General features: G+C 38.7%; 1 protein-coding gene across 2 annotated transcripts in view; it reads right to left on the reverse strand.

Moving 5' to 3' along the window:
• Positions 1-14,667, reverse strand: part of TENM2 (teneurin transmembrane protein 2) — a 1,579,923-nt gene that overhangs the window by 808,754 nt on the left and 756,502 nt on the right. For both annotated transcript variants that reach the window (XM_064520849.1, XM_064520848.1), the window contains one exon: positions 1,932-2,006. The gene's annotated coding sequence lies outside the window, so the exon portion shown is untranslated. The remainder of the gene's footprint in view (positions 1-1,931; positions 2,007-14,667) is intronic.

Here is a 14,667-nt window from a genome sequence, read left to right on the forward strand (position 1 = left end):
AAGTGCACCTGAACATTTGAAACCTGCTAAGAGACTGATGATATCTTAGGTGTTGCTGTTAATAAATAAAAAAAGTAAAAAAAAGAGACATGGACAGACAGACTCCAACAACTTGTTCATGGGTTATAAAATGTATTAGGATAACAAATTCCAGATTCTTTAGGAGCACAGAAGCTAACAGTCATTCAGGGAAACAACAGTCTCATGATAGAGAAGGATTATGGTTTTCCATTATCAGTTAATATAATTTTATGTTTTTCTAGGTTCTAAACCTGTTTTCCCCTTGGAAAGTGGGTTAATTTCCTCTAAGCAGACCACTAATAAGTCTTCCAGAATAATCATCCTCCAACACAAGATGTTGACTGGCTGCACTACATACAGACTTTGCAGATTTTTCAGCCTTCAGTTCTACGTGCCCTGTGTGCATAAGCAATCCTGTGACCAATTATAATTTTTTTTGTATATATAATTATCCTATGACGATGCTGACCAGTGAAAACCAGTGAAACCACGGAAGTAGCATTCTTAAGTGCAACTATATTGAATCTCAAAATTCAGAAACAGGTCTTACAAGTACATGTCTGACTTTAAGGTGGAGTGGGATGCTATAGACAAATGTATGCAGCCCTTATGTCATGAATTTGTGCCATAGCCTTCTGCTGGCAAGTTCCCCCACTCTGTGAAAAAGAACCATATTGTAAAACACACCAGTAGAGAGGAAGGAGAAAAAAAAAGCACTAAGGGAATGCACAGAAACAGAGGAAAACCGTCCTCAGTAATTTCTTATACCAGCATACAACAAGCTAAAGAACACGGATATGTGGTCAGCAATTCACCATCTTGCTGCATCCTAATCTAAACAATACATTAATAGTAATCGATACAAAGTACTAGAACAGACTCATGATTACGTCCCACATTTTTACATTCAACACAGAGCTAAAGCACTGTGAATAGCATACCCGTTTTTTCTTTCCTAAGTAGTAAGGCTTCCTAAAAAAAGAAGCCTCAGAAGAAGGAAGCCAACTGCTGCAAGAGTATCAGCAGGAATTTCAAAAAGCCATGACTATGGCCTGTGCTATAATACAATAGACTTTATATATTCTGTAAAGCACAAAACTACCAACATAGCTCAGGAAGTAGATCAATAGATTTTAAGGACCTTCAAATCATTGCAATGTCCTTTCTTCTTAAAACAGTCTCGCTTACCGATTTAGGCATTGAAACTGTACCTTTCGCTACTAAACTTAAAACAGACCATATACACATGTAAAACGCATGTGTGTGCACACACCTTTACGTGCACATACCCCCAAACACTCCTGGGCTCTTTACCACAGAAAAATTCCACAGGAGAACCCAAGAGTGCCCCATCACACTGAAAAATCCACTGAAACTCGCAGAGACAACAAGCTTACCGACCAAGTACACCAGAACTAGACTTCGAGTTATTTCACAAATAAAGAGCGCAAGTTTGTTAGCATGACAACACACATGAATGCCAAGAAGATTCTTAGTAGAGAAACACGTGCAAAGGTTGAGCAGATGTGGCAAAAAAGTAAGAACAGCTCAAAGGCACTAATCAAACACACTCGCAGAGGCAGAGGCAGAGGCAGAGAGAGAGAGAGGAATTTGAGCAGGATATTGAGACCAGGCAAGTGCAAAAAAGGAAAAGATAATCCAAGCAGAGAAATGATGACAGAGTAAAATTTGGACAACAGTGAGGAAAGTGGAATTATGATTAAAAAACATAACCAAAATATCCAGAACGAGACGAATTCTACAGGTATTTACCAGCAGGACTGATAGAGGCTGCTGCTGGTGCTGAGAGAAATAATGCAGAATATAGAATTCACAAGCTGTTTTGATGAGCAAGAAACATTTTCAGAGATTTTATTTACAATACACTTGCTGTCATTCGTAACCATTACCTTAGAGGAGATTTTCAGTGGGGGACACACTCCGAAAACATTTTACAGATAGGTGTTTGGATGTCTCTGTTGAATCTGAAAAACAGAAAATCACCAGTTAAAGCCATCAGCTTATGACACAGAGGAAGCACTGGCAAAAGTGATAGAAAATATCCATGTAAGAAATCTGCACACTGAACACAGAATGTGCCAAGGAGAGAGGTGGATTAGTGGGTTTATCTCAGAAGTGACAGATTTCTGCATTTCAAAAGTGCCATGCTGGAGTGGGTGATGGAGGGACTTACATGAACAAGAAGAACCTATGGTTCGCCAATAGCCAAGGGTTTTGATTTGATCTAAAGTCAGTTGTAAAATCCTAAGATTAACCCCATACAGCCACTTTCCCCCTTTGAATTTCAAGAAGATTTATTACAGGGAGGTTGAACAACATTGGATATATATCCAGATAATTTTACCATATGATGGCAGGTTAGAAGGGTGAAAATAACACACACATTTTTCATCTTTCTTCTCTACTTCCCCACCCATCCAAGGAATAAAAAAGCAGGTTCAGGTGGCAAGAAACTTTGTCTAATATGCAGATGGAAGGCAGCATAGTCTTTTCATTTATCATTTAAAGACAGATCATCAGGAAGTCATTACATTGCAAAGACTGGGTCTCTGCACAATTGTGGTATAACTGAGCACTGCAGTATGCAAATATTATAGATAATAAAATGGAAAATGGTTTGCAGTATTGGACTTGTCCTTTTCTTACTCTATGGTGTCAGGTTTAATCTAGTCAGCGAACCTAGAGAAAAGAAGTGTTTCCCAAAACTCAAACAGATTTTGGCAGATTAGAACCTCTTTCATTAACTAGCATTAAGCTTTAAAATTAGATAAATTTGGCCCCTACCTATGATTCTAGATACATCGTGGCTATGAACTGAAACCATCTCTAACCAACAGAGGGTTATAAGCATGAAAGTGGACTATTATCGTAATACAGAGCAGGGTAAAGAAGGTGAAAAACCATAAGGGTCTAGCTTAATGGACTTCTCTCGATTTGCAGGCGAGTAGACTCTACACTGCTTTTAAGTCAGCCCCAACACTCTTAAAATATATTTAAGCTGCTTCTTGCAACAGCAGCTGCAACACTGGGATCACCATGGATGCCAGACATGCTGCAGGCTAAATACAAGGAATATGCAGAGAGCCTGTGTACTTACAGATACTTCAATATAGCATGCTTGTTTTGGCAGGGCATACCACCAGCACTATTGAGATAAGGATACAGTAGTACTGTTTGAAAATACCTCTATCTTGCCTGCTGGGCTGTGATAAAGATATGAGCATTAACAATATGTGTACAGGTACTTCAAAACACTAGTAAAATACACATAGTTGGCAAGTTTGATCAGGCTGGTGGTAGGCTCGAAGTAGCAGCAAAAGGATGCTCTTATTCCACACATGCGAACTTGTCTTGGCCAACTTCTACCTCACTTCAACTTTGATCTTAAAAGTTCAACTCAAAAGTTACCTGGTTCAAGTTGTCATTAGAAAATATGATAGAAATATGAAGAGAAAGGGCAGAGTGCAAAAATTCAATACAGAAGAACAGAGCCATGTGAAAACTGCACAGATACCTATATTCCATGACAGAAGAGGGCCAGACAGAATATATCTGTGGTACTCATTGTTTTTATTAGAGTATTTCTATCTAGAGCATCAGAATGATACACCACCACTTTTAATAGTTGTTTTGCATCAGTAAAAGATTCTTGCCTACTAGAAGACAGACTTTTGTTTCAGTGACTTCTGGGGGCGGGGGGAGGAAGAGAATCAGCAAATGAAGACTGAAAAAAAATATAGGAAAACTGAAATCAAATGAGTTTTGTCCAGCCCACAACTAGTTCCAGAGATTTCAAAACCTCACCATGCTGAAAGTCTCATTCCTTTCTACAATAAATTATTGCACCTCTTTCTCCTGACTACGTTTGTTCGCTCCCTCACTGCCATTAAATGCTACCTCTAACTTTTCCAAGCATTCTACTCTGCCTTTTGAAAGGAAAAGTTCTTATTTAGAAGTGGCTTTGATTAATTAAAATCTGATGATTTGTTTTGGATGTAGACAGAACAATTGTGAAACTTCTGGAATTAAGGTTCCTTAATTTCTGCTCCCCAATAATTGGGGGCCAAAGACTTGCAGCTCAAATTAATTTGGACTTTTAATCTTCTAGGTACTATGCAAATAGGTTCTTAGGGACTCAGTCACAGAGAGTTGCTCATATCACGTCACTTCTGTGGAACTGCTTAATAATTGTTAAAACAAAATTGAAACAACTTTTTCTTCAGAGTACTCTAAAAAAATAGGTAAGGAAACTACGTGAAAATAATTTTTTTTCCTACAGCATGTCTTAATACTAACATAACAAAATCATAAACACTTAAGATAGCACAGCCTTCACATCCTTGTTATGAATCTCTTAAAACTGAGTTATGAACAGTATGAAACATTAATGCACCATGCTCTAATAATTATTCTCTTATTAGAGCATTTGCCCAATACAACTTGTTAGATGGTTTGCGTTCATAAAGAAGTTTCCATTTACCAGAAGATATTAAAACACCCTGTCAATATTTCCATCAACAGCATTTTCATAAAGTTATAAAAAATTAATGAAACAGAAAAAATGTAGCAATCTGGTTAAATATTAATTTTATACTTTCTATTTTTTTTTTTTTAAGATGTCTGCTGAACTTTGAACACTATTTATTGAAAACACCAGAACCCTCACCTTGATACTAGTTCTCTTTGCAGCCTCTGTACTTGAAGAGTGGCAAAATGATCCAGCGGACCTGAGTGAGACTACAACCACAGCAGTCACAGCCAACAGACCACCACCAGATCCAGGGGACCCGGGTGAGACTACAGCCACGGCAGTCACAGCCAACAGACCACCACCAGAATGAGACTGCACCAGCAGCTCCAACACCTCCTCCATACCTCTAATGCCTCCTCTGCACAGACAGCTACATATCTGTGCTCAGGAGAAACAACTACTTCAGGGACAAGTATTCCTAAGAAGCACCAGGGAAGTGCTGATCAGCCTCAATGAAGGCAGAAAAATGCATCCCTAAAAGAGACGCTGAAAGCCCTAAACGATACCCCAAACTTCTGTCCTCCAGACTTGACAAAGCACAAAGACTTCTGGCATGTAGTTTGTTTCACTACAGCAATAGCAACAAGGTAAATTGATGGTTTTGAAGTTCGATTGCATGAAACCAGGTCTTTTGGTAAAATTCCCACTGCATTTAAACTAGAACAGTAAGACATACTGCAGATTTTTTCTTGTTGCCTAAACATCACATGGTTGCTTACTCTTTAAGTTTTGAGGTTTGTATTCAGTGAACAGTGATCCTACAAAGCTTTATCTTTCAAACTTAGTCATACCCTAACTTTCAAATCCCACTCTTTTAAAATCTTTTTGACCACTTTCCAAAAAAAAAAAAAAAAAAAAAAAAAAAAAAAAAAAAAAAAAAAAAACACCAACCAACCCCCACTCCTCTAGCCTTTAGTGCTTTCCTACTCCAATACAGTTAAGATCTGTAACTCGAGATTTACCTCTTCTTCATCCTTTGCCTGTTACTACGCGTGCAGAACTGCCTACGCGGGCAGGAGCTTGTATTCCCATTTGCAGGGGAAGCGCTAGACCCGGCAGGATTCATGGTGCACAAAAAGGCGGCAGCCTGCCGCGCTTCGGGTGGAGGTACCAGAATGAGGGGCAATTTTTCCTCTCCTCAGAGCAGCTGAGCCTGGGCGCGAGGGAAATGCGCTGCCGTTCGGAGTGCCCATAGGCCAAAGCCTCATCGCAAAAGATGAGGAGCTGCACCCAGCGGTTACGCCTAGCAGGCCTTGAGAAAGTTACACTTAAATGGAGCTTTGGTATAACTCTTAGGGGTCGGAAAACAGAATTTTCAACAAGAAATCTTTCATGTAAGTGTCTTTTTTTCCTAAGGAAAAAAAAGTTCACACTAGCATAGGACTTTACGCAAAAGCTGTTTTGAAAATATTGCCACAGCACTTGGCTACAGTTTGGGTGTCTCCACTCTCCTCTTTGTCACACTTCTGCCTGGTGATGACTTGAAGCCAGGAACTCCTCTAATGCACCTCAAGCCAGCAAGGAGAAAACCCAGGGCACCCCCTGTGCCAGTCCGCTCCCAAATTTACCCCTTAGAGAGCAGAAGGGAGACAGATTACAAGCATTGCTTCTCACTTAATTTTTTTCTGTGCATCACCAAGAAATGTGAGTTTTCTCTTCTGGACAGTTTAACATTTTGAGTAAAGATCTCAACCATTTTACAATTAGCTATATCCAGAGTGATTCATTTTTGGGGCAACCCATTTGCGCTTGCACTCTAGGCCATTCAAGAAAAACAGAAGTGGATTTTGAAAAGATAATATTCTGTCTGACTACGAACAAATCTCTCACCAAAGCAACTCCTAACAAGATCTCTTTAACAGCAGCTCAGCCCTCGGCCACGGTGAGAGCAGCAATACCTACATGCATATTTGTCGGAGAGGAATGGTCTGGGGGATTGAGCGGAGAACTTGAAATGACAAGTCTGGCCATTCTCATTCCCTTCTTGTTACTGACCATCCTGGTGAACTCGAGTAGCCACACGGTGCTTCACTTCAATTCCTTCATCTGTATAATGGCAATGATACCTAACTCTGAGGGATGCTGTGAGGATTAATTAGTTAATGTTGGTAAGTGCTTTGAAGATGAAAAGAGTTACAGAAGAGATAATCAGTTTTACAGTCTCTAAAAGCTTTTACCATGTCTGCAGAATTATTTTGGAGTACCACATGAATATTATCTGAGACAATCTGTCATTTATCACATATATCCATGAGAGAGGGGAAGAAAAAGAAAAAGAAAAAAAAAAGAGAGCAGGTATGCAAATGCTTCAGAGCACTAAACCATATATCCTCATCTGAAATCTGTAGAGATGTTTTAAGAATGAAATGGTCATAGCATTTTTGAGCCCTCATGTCTGTGTGCAGTATGCTGTTTCAAATGTCGACTTTATCCCCAGGCAAACTCAGTGGTGGATGTCTGGAGTGAGAGGAGGCAGCCCAAAGAGTCTGGGAGCAGAGCCAGTGCTCGGGCTCCGGCAGCTCCCAGCATAGCCCCCTTCGGTATAAGCCACTTTTGCGGTGCTGTCACTGCAGGAAAGGAACACTAAATGGCTTTGTTGGCTTAACTCTTGCCTTTTTTTTTTCCATTTGAAATTCTGAAATCACGCTGATTTTTAGGATTCTTTTGTATGTATTTGGATAGACAGTGTTATGTGGCTTTTTCTAAGTAAATATATTATAGATGAACCAGACATAACATCCATTCTCTCAAGAAACATCTTCAAGATGGAATTTATATTTAGGTTTAGCAGATTTACTTTCACTTACCAAGACCACGTTCAATATATACATTCCAGCTACATTTTCTCCCTTAAATTATTTTTTACTCCAATAATCACAATGGAAGTTTGACATGAAATAGGCAGAGACTGGAGAGTTTTGCACTGTCCACTTAAACTTTGCTGAGTCAGCCACATAAACTTTCTCACTCAGATATTTTCATATTTCAGACAATGAAAGCTATATCTTCTCTTTCAGCTTGAAGCAGAACCATTTTTATGCACAACATGAACCACTGAACATTAAAAGAATGTCACCCTGTACACGTGCAACTACTTCTTAGCTTGTATGTTTTTCTAGACAGATTGCTTCCAAGTACAACAAAATTTAGATTAGCAACAATTTCCTGAATACACATTTTTATGTGACTATGGAAAAAAAGATGGATTTATTCTGAAAGTTACTCTATATGCTGAGCACAATGTAACAGCAGCAGAGGTAACTGATGGACTACAGTAAAAAGATGATAAGCTGTATACCTGTGCTTTATCACAAGGTAAGTACGATACTGACTGGCACTAGCCACTGTCGCAACAGAACACATATGATTTCTGCAGCAATCAAACTTCAAAACTTCATTAAGCCACACTTCCCCTTTGAAGGCAATGCCCAGTGGCAGTCTTAGTGATTATCAGTAGTTACGGTATAATTAACACATTATCAGGCAATCCACAATCAGCATTACTCTACATTGAAATATATTTTGCTGTTGTTTAAAATCATTACATTTTGCTCACCGTCCTTCTATCTTACATGAAATGTCATCACTGCTGGGGTTGACAGAGAAGAAGTATTTCAGTCCGCTGTTCTTTAACTCCTTTGCACTTCCCATGGCAGTCACAGTCATTTATGGTTCATCTCTGTTCCCAAAGATACCACCCACTAATCTCCCACCAAATTTAATACAAGACTATGCTTCATTTTGTATAGAGAGATAGACTTTCTTCACTTGGATGCATCTTTTTGGGGAGTAAAAGACACCTCTCTATGTGAAAAAGCAGTTACACAGATCTGAAAAGGAAATTCTGGATAACTGAGACAATCCTTTACAATCCTTTACTATTACAATTAACCCCATTATTATATTTTTTGTAGACTGATACCACTCACCATTAAAAACACCTGTTTTGTTGACCCCATTTAACTGTTCAAAGGTAATTCTAGATACTCCAGTATTTAGGACAAAATTCAGTTTATTCATGACCAGATGGTATGTGTTGGTTTTTTTTTACCAACATTTTCCTTTGAGTTAAATAGTTCTTTTTCCTTTCCCAGTATTTATTCTTAATGCATTTATAACAGGCAGTTATGAATTCAGACCCTTTCGCAGGCATGGCCAATGATTAAAGGCATTTCAGACTCATTTGCATGACAGGTTACCCATTATCCTAATTGCCCGTGTAGGGTATCTGACTCATCTTTTTATTTTTCCATTTATTTAACATGGAATACCAGATTTTAAACACTATTCTAAATGTAAGGTCATTTTAACACTTCCATATCTTTACAGAAAATAGCTTACCAGTTCCACTCTAGCATTCTTTTACTGTTTTTACAAGTAAGTTGCACTTGTCAACGAGCTAGCAGTCATCCTGCAGTCAATCAGTACACCCAGGTCTTCGTGCATGCGCGCACGCACTTCCAACTGATGAACTTCAGACTCATAGCAAAAATCCTCTGGTTTCCTTTATACCATAACCCCACATTTCATACTGTGGGATTTCAATTCCACTTCTGTTACTCCAGCCCCTGAAGTTATCTAGTTTTGCTTTATGCTGTAAGGACAACACCTTCTTACTTTGTAATATTAGTAAAGTTCATCAACACTTAAGTTTTGAGCCAGTTACAGAAATATTAAAGCAAAACATATTCTGGATACAACTTTATACTTCCTCTTCTAGTATTACTTTCATTTTCTATCCTCAGCCAATTATTATCTCAGTTTACATTTATTCTACTCATTTCAAGATTTTACTTCTTTAGCCAAATCTCACATGACATGCTATTACATGCCTTAATGAAGTTCAGATAGGTAACATCTACTATGTTGCCCTAGCAAATCATCTACTTTCTGAGCTGTCTTTAGTATGAGATATATTTTAAAAAGTCATGTTGCACGTCATCTGACTGTACATATGTATCTGGGTCAGCTACTGGGATGTTTAACGGAACGGAGGAACTGTGGGTAATCCAGCCCTTCCAAACACACCCTGGCTGGCTGGCTACAAGGTTGCCTTGTCTCGCAGGATCTAAGACAAACTCCTTTTAGCACCATTTTTCCCTGTCTTCTTCAGCTCCAAGCCTGGGCAGACCTGTGCAACACAATCCCTACTATATTACATGAGCTCAGATGAGCAAGATTGAATTCAGCTGGCCTTGCCTTTTTAAGGGACGCCCAGCAACAAAGGTGTACTTAGCTGGCTCTCCTCTGGCTCACAATGCAAGTCTTCCCAAATTGGATTGATTTTTTTGTCATCTAAATTACAGATCGGAAACTCCTACAACTTGATTATCTGGTTGCTCTTCACAAAAAACTTAGTAGCAAGGAAAAGGCAAAATAACTATTTTACTGTCTGAATGCTGTGAGGAGCCTACACCCTTTGACACTTCTGCCCTTCTCCACCACCAGTCAAGTCCACCGTTAACCTGTCATGCCTAGTCCTTACTCAGACGCCCTCCTCGAGCAGCAGAACCCATTCGAGTGTGCTTCTCAACTCGTTCTTTGCCCTTCATGGCTAGTACACAGAAACTGGGAGGAAGGAAAGTAAAAGACAGAGGAAGACAAGACAGGGAGGGAACGTACATATCATCAAACATGAAAAAAATATTGGAGCATTCTTCCCCCAACAATTTTTGAAATAAGCCATAAAGTATTTTGAATATGCTTTCTTTTCCCCTCACCTGTTAAATAAACATATTTCTTAGAGTTTATTTACAGTCCTCCTTGCTTTGAAAATGCTTTCAGTGAGAAAGTGTTCACAAGAAGTGAATTAAGAACCAAACTGAATTAGCTTTCTTTCCTCTTTTCTAATTTTGCATTATTTATCTTTTTGAAGATAACTTTCAAACCACAGAGAAGGGATTTCTTCTTTCTTTATCATCTAGGTTCCTCAGAATAACAGAAAGTATATCTGCATTACTGCAACTTCCATAAGCAACTTTTGAACTAGGCAGCTCAAGCACTGCTAAAATTAACACAGCAGCTACATAGAAATACACCTTTTCTGTTTAAAGAAAAAGAAAAAAAAAAAAAAAACAGAGCAAATACAACACCAGCACAACAGGCAGTTGCTTCTACCGAAGTCCAGGGGGCTAGGAATACTGAACTAGCTAGCCTATGTTATAGCTGTAAGAATTGTTAGTATAACAGTAACAGCAGCATGGGCATACGCTATAATTACCTCAGTTTGGCATAACAACAATTAGCCTATAGGGAAAAAAAACCAAAGAGAAAGGCAAAGAAGGGAAAGAACAAGAAAGGAGACACTTTTAATTAATTGGATTTGTTTGTTCTATGCATAAATACTACCTTACCTAATCAGAAAATAGAAATATCCTCCATAACCCATCCTGCTTGAGACCTATGAAGAAAATAACCACTCTCACAGCAACTATCCATTAGGTGCAGCCAGCTCAGCTGTAACTAATGTAAAGAATCACAAGCACAGCAGTATGAAATCAAGAGAACTTAGGCAACTCAAAGTACTTTAACTGTGTAAGTGCTCAGGTACCCTTGCTTTTACTTCTGTTGTGTGTTCCAGCTGTGAGATAGCAGTTAGAAAGCCTGCTATAACGTAGCCCCAAGAGGTTTAATTAGAAACCCCATGTCTTTTCAGAATATGGGAATTTTTATTTCATTTCAAAATAAATGTTATTTAATACCTACTAAATCACTTCAGTTCAAATTGTTCAGTTTGTGACACAGGAGAAAAAAATTACAATCAAAGTTTTGGTCTCCTGAATCACAAGCTAGTCTCCTAACCATACAACAACTGTTTTCAAACGCTGAACAATTTTTTTAATTAACTTGATAAACAAATTTGGTAAAATATATTGCCAGGCAGCCAGAGGAGCAGAGGAGGGAGAACAACTGAGAGGAAATTACTAAACTAAGGAGAGTCTGAAGCTGTAGTACCTGTAAGCACACTCTGACAGAGTCATGCAACACGGAGAGGAACTGGTGGGCTCCTGAAGAGCTGAACTGGGCTGCCATCTCTAAGGGGCAGCTGGTTGAGTAGATAAAGTTGTTCCCAGCATCCACAGACTCTGCATCGGCTTTCTGAGTTGTCTCCTTAGCACTACTTTGTCTGCTGAACCCCCTCTTCCCCACTCTCAAAAGCACCGCAGAAATGTTCACCAGCATCCCCCCTCCCAGGACACATGCCTCCTCCAGGCTCAGACTACTCTCATGATACAAAGACGCAGCAGTGCAAGAACTAAGTTACAGTATTTTAAAGCATACAAAATGCATCCATTGCCTGCTGAAATGCAAACTTCAGGTGACATCTCTTTAATGTATAGGAGAGATTTGATAGGAAGATCTGCTGGTTTGCAGAAATGATCTGCTGATCAGGTGAACCTGATTTGTGGTGCTGGCACCTGGAACTGTAGCAGTGATGGGGGACACTGTGTGTCTCGACACACATCATTCACCACTGGATCACCAGCAATCTGCCCATTACATGATTCTCATCAGTTTCTTGCATGAAGATGATTTAGTCCTGAGGTGAGGCGGTCATTCCCAAAATGCTGTCCTATGAGGAGAAGGAGATACGTCTCCTTCACGTATTTCAACCATGTAAGCACTTACAAACAGTATTTAAGTAGGCCTTGAGATCCTGACCCCCAACCATGAAGAGTAAATATCTGCCTAATAAGAAGAATGGTAATGGCAAAAAATATGTACTGCAACATTGAAAAGACAGTTCTGCTGCAACCAAATTGGAGTATTTTAGATGGCTATTATGGATGTTTTCACATTAGGCTGAAAAAACAAAGGAAACATAGTTGAGGAGATAATCTCTCATACATCTCAAATTGTATATACATCCTGCAACTTCTTTGTCTTCACAGTGTAGTTACTCATACTCCCGTGAGGAGAGGTTTGTTCCATGAATCAGACCTCTTTCTTTGCTATGATTACAATTCACTTTAACCATACAACATGGGTTATTTGAACCTAACTCCACTCTATCACTAAGCCTGGTGGCAAAAGGGATAGGTACTGTTACGCTTTTCACTGAACCACTTTATTTTCTTCCTCCTTTACAGATGTGGATTTATATTCTTACATATATGGTTATGTGGGCTTGGGAGACAGAAGGGTGCAGATGTGAAATTCAAGCCAATTAACAAAGTTCAAAATGAGCTGAACTTCAACACGAGTTATTATTTTTAATTATGGTATCACGTGATGGGAACCATCTTTGCAGTGGCTTACAAGCCACAGGTATCACGCTAGTTGTCACAAAATCAGGAGCTGCTCTATTTTAAGTCTTTAGGTCAAGGCTACTTTCATAAATCACCTTGGCACAAGCAATTGTATCTGACACTAAGCAGCAGTACTTCAGAAAAATGCCCATCACAGAGAGGCTGTTGGGCAAAGAGGTTGGAGAATCTCCCCAACAAGCTTTTGAAAGATGATTATGAGACACTGATCTGACTTTGGCAAAATAAATGTATGCTACCCCAAAGAGGTGGAAGGGGTTTATTTGATTTCAGAAGCTGTATCAGTTGCTTAGTACTAATACCACAGACTGGAAATGAAAAACATCTAGCACTATGACCACTAAATAATTTATTCAGACCTTAATGTTGTCTGTATAATACATTACTCAAAACAGACTTGCTGCAGTGCCAGCATGTATTGAAATATTCCCAATAGGAACCAGTCATATAAATCTGACCTTGCTTTTTATAACAATTCAATGTAAAGAGAGAAAGGAGAACAATCTAAACACTGTTTAACACCTTCAGCATCTTTTTGAAAATAAAAATGAAGACTAATGTTCTCCTAGATAATTCATCCAGTGTTTGTTTTAATGAAGGCAAAACAAGGAACAGAACAACTGTTGAATGGAATTACAATAAAATATATGTATTCAGACAAAAGAGCAAAAAATCCGTTTTCATTTGGATCACTAACTATCCTATCTTTGAACAGAATGTTACATATTCATTTCATTTATCATTTAAAGTCTGATAATCAGGAAGTCATTATATGGCCTACATTGGGCAGCTATTCGATTAGAGCATAATTGAACACTCTGTAATGCAGCCAAAGCTGACAGGTTGGGAATGCATAATATCCTTTCCATGATATTTTGAAGTAGGGGAAAACTGTAGGAAAATCATTGTCAATCAAAATAAAACTAAGTGAGAAAGGCTGGAATCACTGGTACTTTAAGGACACAGAGTCAACTTTATTTTTTAAGCTACTGGGAGATGATGTGCTCTGTATTTTTTTTTCTGATTTTCTTCAGTTTATGAGACATTGTTATTACATGATTATAACTTTATTACATGATTATAACTGAAAGCAGAAGACTTCATTTTGACCACTTGTCTTTGTCATTTATCTGAGGCAAACCAGCGATCAAATATGAAAATGAGAGGAAAGGTTAGACTCAGAATGGCAATGTTTTACACCTGGCTTTGAAATGTGCTGAGTGCTGAGAACAGCTATTAACAGTGCACACAAAAAGCAGCAAACCACAAAGCTTGCAAAAAATTCAGCCTTCCAGTTGTTGAGTGTTTAAATTACTGATCAATATTTTAAGAGGCTTGAGATCAAAATGTTATTTCCAATTAGTAGCAACAGAAGCTTTCTAATTAAAAGCCTGACTTTTCCCAACATTATCAATATTTATTTTTAATAAAAACTTACAACTGCTTTTGTAAGCACCTATGTATTTTTCTGGATGTCTAAAATATGCACATGTACGTAGATTTAGCATTTATACTATCAGTAACGTGCATGTCACTCTTCTATCAGAGAGTAGGGAAAGGCCTTAAAGTTTTAGCTCTTACTTGCATAAATATTCTCCTATCACTAGGCAGCAGCAGAACAGGGCTAGCAGAAGTTATTTAATATCACTGAACAAAGTACGTGTCCCAGCTATTCACGCGGGAGACTGCAAACACTTAGACCCTAGCTACCTTTAGCACCAGTAGCTAATATCCCAGGAGGTAGATGTCTTAAACTTTCTAGACTATCCCTGTGTTTCTCCTAAGACTGTGCTCCTCAGCCTTGTCGTCTGCACACCACTGCATGGT

The sequence above is a fragment of the Dromaius novaehollandiae genome, chromosome 15 (assembly GCF_036370855.1).
Source record: "Dromaius novaehollandiae isolate bDroNov1 chromosome 15, bDroNov1.hap1, whole genome shotgun sequence".
Classification (NCBI taxonomy): Eukaryota; Metazoa; Chordata; class Aves; order Casuariiformes; family Dromaiidae; genus Dromaius; species Dromaius novaehollandiae.